The following is a 12066-nucleotide window of genomic DNA, read 5'->3' as shown; positions in this document are numbered from 1 at the left end:
GTAGAGGATGGCAAGTCCAAAATTTGTAAGGGAGGCAGGCCAGCAGGCTGGAAACTTAGGCAGAACTCCTTCTTCTCTGGGAAACCTCAGTTTTTGCTCTAAAGGCCTTCAATGGATTGGATCAGGCCCCCAATATTATCGAGGGTAATCTTCTTAAAGTCAACTGACTGTAAATGTTAACCATATCTATAAAATACCTTCACAGAAATATTTAGACTAGTGTTTGACCAAATAACCGGGTGCTGTAGACTCGCTAAACTGACATAAAATTAGCCATCATGGTCAGAGACCACGCAGAGATTAAGACACTCCCTTCCCACACTGAAATCAACATGCTGTAAAAGAAAGCATGCCACTCAAAAGTCAAAGGTCTATGTGTCTGTGATCATAATTTTCACTGTATAGGCCGGACACTATTTACTCAAGTCATTCCCAATATTGCAATGCTCTACTAATTGTATTGTGTTCATACAATCGGGCTCAGGCAATCTCAGAGTAGACCTATTAAATCCTCTTACCTTTCACTAATGATCTCTTGTTGAGAATCCAATGCAGGTCAGCATCAAAGCATTATCAAATAAATCCTTTTAATCATTATAACAACTGGTTGCCTCTACATTAAATGGTTTGGAAAGTACAGATATGTAGATTAAAAAAATTATTCCCTATTGTCATGAAGTAACCCCACTGTCTCAATCAGAAGAAACATATATAAATATGTGGATGGGGATGGCATTGGATAATACATGTTTCTCATGAGAAAATAAAGTGTGTATGAAGGTTTGAGGTACTAAACTTTGCAGTTATTGGTTAAATAGTACCAACTCTGACAAAAGAAAAAATGATATACAATTCTGCAGCATAGTTCTGAAATCAACCTAGGGGAAGGAAGTGCTTAACAGAAAGGCAAATTATATAATCATGGTGGGTAAGTTTGAGGTTTGGTCGTTTTCACTCAGCTAAGGTCCACACTGAAAAGGATTAGTGTATCCAGTGTAATTGTCAGTAACCAACCAGAACACTGAAAGCCTTTAGCTAAATTAGACAGATAAGAGACGAGTATATTTAGAATTAAATAACAAGCCAGAAGCTTTTCAAATTTGGAACTGCTAAACAAAAAAGATTCCTAATGTATCAGTAATTGCTTTAAAAAAGATAGGAAGCATTAATTTCCAAGAAATAGATACTACTAGCAATCCAGTACATTTTTTTGAGAAATTTCATTCCCTTTTAGTCTTGTCTGATTTAGAGCCACTGAGTTTAGTGGGCACCACACAGAAAGAAACAACAGCTCAGAAGGACGAACAGGTTCAGAAACACACTTAAGGTGCCCCAAACCTCATCTCCAAAACCCCTTTACCTTTCATATCCCTATTTTAAGCCCCTGCCTTAAAACTTCTGTGAATTTTATTTTATTTTTAAGATTTATTTATTTTATCTGAGAGAGAGAGAGTGAATGAGTTTGGGGGAGGGGCAGAGGGAGAGAATCTTCAACCAGCCTCCCTGCTGAGTGCTGAGCCCAATGGGGGGGGGGGGGAGCCTCAATCAATCCTATGACCCATGAGATCATGACCTGAGCCGAAACTGAGTCAGACGCTCAACCAACTGAGCCATCCAAGTGCCTGAAACTCCTGTGAATTTTAGATACGCAACTGAGGGATTATCAAACTTCCTAAAATACCACAAATGGACCATTTTGCCTTTTATCATCAGGCAAAGTGGCCACACTTCCATTGTTAAAGGCACTAAAACCACTGATGTGTTAAAAAACAAAAACTTGTTCCAGAGACATACAATGTTGTAGAGAAACAATCACAGTCATAATAACATTCTTTCTACCCTCTTAATTTGTTTTGATGGAACAGTCCTACCTGGTTCCTGTTTCCATCCTGGCATGGGGAAGACACTTGCCCTGAAACCCTCAATACAAGGAACACCCACGTTCCTTTACAGCCCAGAGCCAGGCTTTATCCCACTCCCTGGAAAAAAACCTGGTTCTTGTGGTTTACAAACAAAAGGAGGAAAGTTTATAGAACCAAAAGCTGTTTGTTTTTAAAAGAACTGCATGCAATACTGCAAGCTGTTCCATAAACAGGTTTCCAGATAGGGACACATACAATAGATAGCATGTGCACTGTAAAGCCAAAAAGTCATCTTCGTGCACTTCTCCACTGGATCAGAATGGCTCACCAGTGTCTGAGCTCCCAGTCAACTGGATTTAGCAAAGCCTTCTTCTCCTTCCGTCTGCCATTCTGTACTCCTCTCTTCCAAAACCTCCTTGAAGACTTTATACTCTATCATGGATGGACATTAGATACAGCTGGACCACCAAGGATTGAATCTAAAATGCCAAGCTCGTGTTTCCCTGTGAGGTTTACCGGATTATAAGATTATGGGGGGTTTTCTATTCAAAGGCATTGCCCTCTCATAGGTCTTATAAATAGCCTCTGCAATTTAAGAAAGTCCCTTCTAAATTTAACACATAAAAATTTTTAATAAGAAAAACAGTTTACTGATTTTTTTCTATTTCAATGTATGTATTTTTAAAATTAAAAAAATTTTCATTATAGTTGACATACAGTTTTATGTTAGTTTCAGGTATATGACATAGTAATATGACATTTATATACATCACAAAATGCTCACCATGAAAAGTGTAGTTACCATATAAAGTTACTATAATGTTATTAACTACATTCCCTATGCTGTACTTTTCATCTCCATGACTTGTAACTGGAAATTTGGACCTCTTAAGTCCAAAGTTCACCCACTTTGTCCATCCCCTGTGTAAGTACGTGTTTCAAGAAACCCAAACTATAGACTTCTCATGAAAGCCTTGTGGAAGGCAGGTTGTACATGCTTCCTAGATTTTCCTCTTAGAGAAACATATTCAATGAAGTCACTTGTTTTGAGTTAAAATAAGTCCGGGAAGTCCATCTTTGTGGTTTAAAGGGGACAAGTCCATCTTTATGATTTAAAGTGCAATAATTCTGTGGCAAGTATTTTAGGAAAGAACTGAAAATGTCGAACTATGACAGAGTCATAAGAAATACTTTTGAATACCATAGACATGAAAAATAAGAAAGGCTGGCATGGCCTTTAACTACATGACAACACAATCTGAGCATCTCCCACGTTTGTGTGCAGCAACCTTCTACTGGAACATTTTGGGCAACATTCTGACAGGTGAAAAGCACCATCCAGCGGGCCTTGATGATGCTCACTCTATCTGAGCCAAGCCCAAGGTGAAGTGATCACACAGCGGCAGTCAGGTCTGAATCAGCATTATATTCTGATTCTCTCATTGAGACTTTACAAGTAAAAATAAACATTTGCTTGAGGGAACAATTTAGCAGGGAACAACTTATGGTAAGTCCATATTTTCACAGTGATGCAGTACCAATCCTCAACGACCGTGAGCACAGTAATTATAACCACACTCTGTGCTGTGTCAGGCACGGTTTTAAGTACTTTACGTTTATCAGCTCACTTAATCCTCACCGTAGCCCGACGAAGGTATTACCTGTATCCCGGTTTTCAAAAGAAAGAAATTAAGGAAGAGCCTGGTCAAATGACTTGCCCCAAATCCTTCAAGTAGCGAGTGACAGAGCAGAGAACGAAACCCAGGGTCCTCGCACAAAGTAACAGTTTAACATGAGCCCAAACTGGGTGGTCAGTTTTGTGTGCAAAACCATATGGCTTCACCCAAACTTAACTTCAGTATAACCTTGAAGGGGCAGCAGGGAAATCAAAGACCATCTTTTCCTGAGGGGTTGGTCCCATCCAGTAAGCCCTACTCCCCCTTTCCATTGCGGTCCCGGTTTGTACAGCCATGCAGACACCAGCGGCGAGGAGGAGGAAAAAAATAAAATAGAAAATCAGTTCTGCCAAAGGTAAGCCCTCCCTGAAAAAGCTCCTCAAGAACACATGCAAATGCATGTCAGACGTGCCTCTGGAGGTTCCGACACATAGAGCCAGAGATACTAGTTTGACAGGATGTTCAAAGTCCTGAGTGTGAATAACACTGTTAGGAAAAAGTGAAAAGAGCAGAGGGTACCAGACTGAGCCTTACGTCCAGTAACATCTAATGAGGAGAACGAAGAGAGGTAAAGTGAAGAAAGATTAGCCCAAAGGGTATTAGCATAGGTCGTGCAGTAGGATGGAAGGTGAGAATGGTGAGGAGGTCACTCTTGTGTCTAGTACTGACCGGAGGGCAGAAGAAACAAGAGTGGTCTCCAGAGCCAGGGGTATGATGATGAGAGGTCATGGGTCACTACGAAAGTCTCTGGGACAAGTATATAATTTGCTATGAAAAACTTTATTTACCTGAAATTACCTTTCTTGTTTTGAGGGCAGGGAGGAGGAAGGTGGCAGAAGTGGACAAAAAGAAAGTCTGTTAGCTAACCTTTGGTCTAACTGCACATATTCATACATAAAAGTGCATAAATACATACACCAGTGTGCACATATTTTGCTATTCAAGTGTACTCATACCCATATTCACACCTACATTTCCTTCACAGAACTGCTGGAGCAAAATTAGAGATAAACGAAATAAATTCACTAGGTTGAAGGCAATGGCTGTTATGATTTCCCAGGTGGTTTCCACGAGCAGGGTACCCCTGACACCTCCCAAGTAAATCTAAGGTGATACCGAAGAGCCGTAAGTAGGAAATCAACCTAAACTAGTCCTCAGCCTTGAATGCACACTGGAATCACTGGGGAGTTTTAGAACATACAGCCACCTGGCTCCCACCCCTAGAGATTCTCCGTAATTGCCTAAGGTGTGGCCTGGGCGTAGTGAGATTGAAGAGGTCCCCAGGTGATTTAACTCACTGTCAAGATTGAGAACTGATGATGCTGCAGCACAGGAGCTCAAAAATCATTGCAACAACATAACCTTAGGCCCAAGGAACGAGCTATATTTAAATGAACTGACCAGTGCTGTGGTTAAGGGGGTTACCATACTAATTTAAAGCATCAACCCTGAATAGAAACTAATCCAGCTGGAATGCAGGAAGCAAGGAACCAGGTCCTGTTTCGTGTGTTAGGTCAAGGCTTCTGAGAACCAAAAGCCTGGATTAAGACCTTGACAAGCAGCCACGCAGTTTTGCTTCAGCCTATTATGCATGTTACTGCCTCCCACACAGGTCTTGTGTTGGAGAGTGGGGACACCGAAAGAAGGAGGGGTGTCTTCTGTAATTTCACCCTGGAATTTACACTTATTCTACAATATGGCTATTTTCTACTTTCAACATAGTGTCAGGGATATATATGTGGGAGGTTATGCCATAGTAAAGGATGGTTCCTTTTACCAGAAAGCCAACTCCAAAGGGGAAGCTTTAAGTCACCTAAATTTTAAGATACCAGGTCTCAATTCTCTAAAATTTAAATATACATAATTTTACTAACAATGCTTGCAAGGTCCGGTTCACATATCCCAAATGCACGGCTAAACTTCCTTTCTGCTCAGTTTTGCATTCCTACGTTCATCTGCAATGTTTGGTCAGGTGTGTCAATTCTCTTTGGCATTTCTCACAATTCCTTCTTTCACAACTGTTTCTGTAGGGGCTTCAAGGATGAGGAACTGTTAAATGCAGTGAATTCTTGCTGTCGAAATATATTAATCCTCAGATCAAAATTTAAAGTGGCACCTAAGGGGCGCCTGGGTGGCTCAGATGGTTAAGCGTCTGCCTTCAGCTCAGGTCATGATCCCAGGACCCTGGGATTGAGCCCCACATCGGGCTCCTGGCTTAGCGGGGAGCCTGCTTCTCCCTCTCCCTCTGCCTCTCTCCCTGCTCATGCTCTCTCTCTCTCTCTCTATCTCTGTGTCTCATATGAATAAATAAAATCTCTCTTTTTTTTTTTTAAAGATTTTATTTATTCATCTGAGAGAGAGAGAATGAGAGACAGAGAGCATGAGAGGGAGGAGGGTCAGAGGGAGAAGCAGACTCCCTGCTGAGCAGGGAGCCCGATGCGGGACTCGATCCCGGGACTCCAGGATCATGACCTGAGCCAAAGGCAGTCGCTTAACCAACTGAGCCACCCAGGCGCCCCTCAAATGAATAAATAAAATCTTAAAAAAAAAAATAAAGTGGCACCTAAGAAAATCTTATAGATTCTTTAACTGGTTATTTCTCCAAGATACTAGGGAGACTAGTATTTAATGAACAGAAAAACCACCTGACGCCATTTAAATTTATAAACTATAATTCAGAGCATTGTAAAAACAGATGTTAAAGAGGCAAACAGCCAACAACATGGATGGATATTAGAGAGAATAATGCTTTCAAAAATAAGTCAGTCAGAGAAAGACAAATGTCATATGATTTCACTCATATGTGGAATTTAAGAAACAAACGAACAAAGAAAAAAAAGACAAACCAAAAAACAGACTCTTAGCTATAGAGAACTTATGGTTACCAGAGGGGAGTGGGTGGCTGATGGGGATTAAAGAGTACACTTATCGTGATAAGCACTGAGTAATGTATAGAAATGTTGTATCACTATATTGTACAACTGAAACTAATAACACTATGTTAACTATACTGGATTTAAAATTAAAAAGGAAAAAGGCACTGACCCGTTGAATAGCTAGACAACCTTGAAAGCTGGATTTTATATAAAAGAAATAAGCTTACATACTATATGCATTTAGCATATAGAACCTTAGATCATGCTCAGTGATTAAAAGTTCAATGACTATTGAGACCTTTACAAAACACTGTAAGTACACTTCAGTAACTGAGAGCTGATACTTTAGTTGATTTGACAATATAAATTCTGCCAACAAGGAATAACCAGGACCATAAAACAAGTTATATGACCAATATTTCCAGCTTCGTAACTGAAACAACATTCTTTCCAAATTCTGGAAAGCCATTTTTCAAGGGATTGGAAGACAGACATTAAGGCGGGAAGAGAACTTGGATTGGTATGGGACATGCTGTATAATGGCACTTCTGTTCATAATCAACTCCAGAATGCAGACTCCACAGGAAATCAATTCTATGGAAGAATAAAGAAGATGGTAATATTAAAGCCAAATAAAAACTCATTTCACCTCTGCCCTAGAGCAACACTATTTCCACAGCTGTTCTAAGTTCAGTGAGCATCATTTAGCATCCAGAAGGGCACTATTTTACTTTAAGGCAATTATACTCTTTTACTCAAAGAACTTGGTGCAGTGGCTAAAAATTAAAAACAAAACCTAACAATATCAAGTGGTGGCAAGGATGCCAAGCAACTTGAACTCAGACATTGCTTGAAGGAATGCAAAACTGTAGGGTCTCTGGAAAACGGTTTAACAGGTTCCTATAAACATATACTTTCATATGAGTTGGCAACCCCATTCCTAGGTATCTAGCTCCCTTAGATAAATGAGAAAAGCCTATGTGTAAATGTTCACAGCAGCATTATTCATAATCGCCAAGACCTGGAAATAACCCAATGCTCCTCAATGGGTTGATGGATTAATCTATGGTACTTCCTTACAACAGGAAACTACTCAACAATAATTAACTATTGATACATACAAGAACATGTTAGAATCTCAAATGCATTATGCTAAGTGAAAAACAATCAGACTCAAAAGGTTACATGGTATATGCTTCCCCTTTTAGGACATTCTAGAAAAGGCAAAACTAGACACATGGCGAACAGATCAGCGGCTGCCAGGGTTTAAGGGTAGGAGGAGAGCCTGACTAGAGGGGCAACAGGAGGGAATTCTCTGGGGTGAGAGAACTCTTCTAGACCATGATTACAGTGGTGGTTACGTGACTGCACATTTGGCAAAACTCAATGAATTGTACCCCCAAAATATCAGTAAATTTTTTGTATTCAAAAGTAAATTTTAAAAAGAGAGAAAAGGCCCCTGCCTATTTAAGGATCTGTAAGTTTTTCCTTTCAACAGCCAATTTTATGGAGAGTCTCCAAAGTCGGCTATCTTTCCAACTGCCCATCTACGAATCACTTATAATCTGGTTCATCCCCTACTCTTGCACGAACAAGTGAAATTCCTCTTCTAGGGGTGGTCACCACAGTGATGCTTTTCTTTCACTCTTCGAATCCCTGACCTCTTTGTCCCTCTCCCTTGGCAGGTGTGCGCTGCTCGATTATGCGTTTCCTATCTTTTTGGCTTCTCCGCCTGTCATCTTGGCTGGCTCTTCCCCCTCCTATGCTTGGAATGTTGTCCCACCCCTTTTCAGTTTTTCCTTCTAGGCTCTCCTTACTCTCCTGGCTTCAATTATTATTCCCTTATGGACTGAATACCAGAATTCTGGCTTCTATTTTTCTCCTTATCCCTATACTTTCTGTTGCCCATTAGACATTTCTACCTTACACCATGTTTAAAACAGAAATTTTTCTATTTCTCCCACCAAAACCAGGTCCTCCTCTTGATTACTTTCATGCCATCCTTAAGCCAATAAGCCAAACTCAAACCAGGAGTATAATCTTAAATGTTACTTTCTGCCTTCATTGACACATGCCTCTATAGAATCTTGAATTCATCATTCCCTCCCCATTTCCAACAGCCTGCCTAGATTTCTATAGGAACCTCAGAGTTGGTCGGCACATCCCTGAACTCTTCCTTCTTAAATTCATCCTCTAGTTTACACATCTGCTTCAAAATGAGAACCAGCCAGGTAGATTTCCAGATTTCACTGATCCTCAGAGGTTTGGCTGATCTGTCTGGCTCTATGGTGTTCCCCATATGTTACCATTCTTAAAGCCGCAAAAGTCCACTGAAGAGAATGATTTTCCTAGATGGAGGAACTATGCATTCATTAAAAAGCACAGCTGAGCTTTTCTGCTAGATTTTGCAATCAAGCTTGCAAATTCATGGGTACAGAATTACTAAGCATGCTTTAATCAAGGTATGTTATTCTCACGAACATCAACAGTTCACCACTGTCCACAGATAACATACCAGCCTCTTAGCTTGACCTGCAACCACTCCACAATTTGACCACCATGTATCATGATTCCTAACTGATCTTCTAGGACTCTTGCATTTTGCGGCTCACACATGAGTCAATAGGACCAAAATATTGCTCTTTTCCACGTTTGCACCTTTTCCTCTATTTCCTCCATCCAACTTTATATATCATTTACCCATTCTTTTAAAGTGTATGTCCTCCCTGATGACCATGGCCAGAAGCAGCTCTTCCTTCATGGAAGTCTTCATGACCCACAATTACTTATGAGTTTTGTTTCCCTTGCTAAATCCAAGGAGCATGTCTTTGTCAGCCTTCTAGCCACCATAATGCTTAACATATGCAAGGTACATATTTCTTGGTCAAATTATTCTAAGCCTCAATATTTTCAATTTTTACATCAATATAATGAGACTTGAGTTTTAAAAAATAACCCCTTTCAACAAAGGATTATTTTTCATGCACCAGGAAGCAAAGATGTTAGAAATGTTTTTTTAGAGAACATGCCAATGTAAATTAGTGTTTCAAACACATGCCTAAGTAATGATATAAAAAAATGCATGTTCCTGAGCACAGCTGCTTGGTCTAATAATACTTCCCTCCTTAGCAAGATGTAAAGTAAGAGCTAGCCATAATATAAGGGGGGGAAAGTTATCTAGCCACCTGAATGCAGCATTATGAACTTTAGGACTTGAATTTCAGAAGGGATAGGTTTAATATCAAATTATGGCCTGAGCGCCTATTTTACAGTGTTAACTTGCAGATATCTGCAGATCCTTTGAGCCAAGTGAAACTGTAAAGATCACTTTAATGCAGTGAAGGTTATGACCAAGATCACAAATAAAGCCCATATTCTTTCACCAGACAGCCTGCTGAGGAGAGAAAAGCCCAATTCCAGGTTCTAAGTCATTTCCCCCAAAAGAATATCAACAGAATTCACAGATTATAGGTATTAATTTATTTCCTGTGCATGAAAGTACTGTCTCATGAATTAGTCAGATGCAGCTTTAAATGTGGTCTGAATTCAGTCGGCTTTTTAAAAAGAAGTTATCAAGCTGGGAAATGAGCTGTGTGTGCTCACTTTCCACAGCTCTTGAGCATGAGCATAAAAAAATGAAACACTGAAAGCTTGGACAGAGGCAGTTTTGTGAATATTCATCTATGTGACGACTCAAAATAACAGCCTGAAAAAGGACTTGATGTCCTCTAGTGGTGAGATCAAAAACTTGCTTCCAAGTCAATTTGGTTATTGAAAAACATGTTGAAAGAACTGTTCGTCCTCAAGAAAAATAAAAACTATTACCATGAGGAATGTAGCTTGACTACCTTTGAGTAGAAAATAAATATGTGCTGACAGAAATATGGTTTTTAAATGTTGGATTAACATAGTACCTTTCAATATCCTTAAATGTTTCATTTTATAGGTGGTATAACCCCAATTTGCAACCCATCTTTGATATACACACACATATATAACTGTATAATTATGAATAATTACAGGTCTTATTTTTACAATCACCTGAAATTCTAACCTAAATTGTCCTAGGACCTAGAGGATATTATGCTAAGTGAAATAAGCCAGATCGAGAAAGACAAATACCATATAATTTTGCTCATATGTGGAATCTAAAAAACAAATGAATAAACAAACAAAAGCAGAATCAAACCTATAAATACAGAGAACAAACTGATGGTTGCCAGAGGGGAAAGGGAGTGGGAGATAAAGGCTTCCAGTTATGGAATGAATAATCACAGGAATAAGAGACACAGCACAGGGAATATAAGCAATGATATTGTACTAGCATTGTATGGTGACAGATGGTAGCTACACTTGTGATGAGCATAGCATAATATATAGGGATGCTGAATCACTGTTCTACACCTGAAACTAATGTAACGTTGTGTGTCAACTACAAATAAAAAAAATTGTCTTAAAATTACACCAGTCTTTTCACAGGTACACAAAAAACTAAGAGACATTTAAGAATGGACATTACCTCATAATAACCTAATTGAAAGAAAGAATGAGAGAGAGAGAGAGAGAGAAAGAAAGAAAATTAATCCCTCAACAAATCACCTTTTGATGGTAAAAGAAGTCCCTACCTCCTCCCTGAACACCCACCTGTATACAAACCTGTGATTGTCAAAAAATAATGAATTGCAGCATTTAGATGTGTATGAGGTGAAATATGTCCACAAGAATAAAGCACTAACATTGAAGTCCTACATCAGATATAGATAACATGTTCTAAATATATGGAAAACTTTTTAAGTTGTTAAAATTCAAGCAGTCCTTAGTTGTTAACTCAAAATATTTTGAACTAGATTTAAAAAATCTATTTTCACCCTTCTTCTGTTTTTGGCACCTGCTCACATAGGTGCTTCTGAACACCAAAAACATTAATTTAGGGCTAGAAAAATAGGATAAAGATGTGGGCCAGAAATAAGTTTTAGTTAAATCATAAGTACATCTATTCAAAAGACCATATATAACATGTGTCCCTTGGAAATCAAAGTTTCTAAGCAAAGGTGGGAAAGAATTTTTTTCTCTGAAGGCGATGGCAGCCAATTAAATTCCCCCTTCATAATAGAAAATATTTCACTGATAGTCACATGATTCGTATATTGTTAGAAACATGACCAGTTCATTAGTTAACATGCTCAGACACTGAAATGCTACTTTGTAGCTCACTTATATTTGAACAAGTTGTCCATGTGCAGATTCTAGAAGACAGGTTTTTTGTTTGTTTTTTGAGCATAAATTGGTGTGTATTAACCTCCTGGAACAATGTTTTTCAGAAGCAGTCACTTAGTGGGGGATTAGGCACCAAACCATTTATATTCACAATAAGGATGCTGCCCTTCTGCTGCCCTCACTTGGATAGGGCCGCCCCCCCCGCCCCCCCCGCCCCCGCACCAAGCTCATCAAGTTCGATAAAGCAATTGCAAAGACATCTCCTCTTAGCCACCCCTTCCCCAGCCCAAATCAAAATAACGATGGACCAATCTTTCAAACACATTAAGACAAAATAAACCACCCTACAGGAAGTAGCATGACTTCAAAGTAAACAAGTTCAAGACATCTTGTCAGACTTAACCTCAGGTATTTGGCTGAAGAGATTAAGGCATT

At 39.3% G+C, this 12066-nt stretch overlaps 1 protein-coding gene across 4 annotated transcripts in view; it reads right to left on the bottom strand.

The window, feature by feature from the left end:
• The window catches only part of MAP7 (microtubule associated protein 7), a 170167-nt gene that overhangs the window by 156732 nt on the left and 1369 nt on the right, over window positions 1–12066 (bottom strand). The gene's annotated exons all lie outside the window — the stretch shown is intronic.

This window comes from Halichoerus grypus, chromosome 9 (genome assembly GCF_964656455.1).
Source record: "Halichoerus grypus chromosome 9, mHalGry1.hap1.1, whole genome shotgun sequence".
Classification (NCBI taxonomy): Eukaryota; Metazoa; Chordata; class Mammalia; order Carnivora; family Phocidae; genus Halichoerus; species Halichoerus grypus.
Note: the sequence above shows the minus strand (reverse complement) of the source record. Positions and strands in the feature narration are given on the sequence as shown.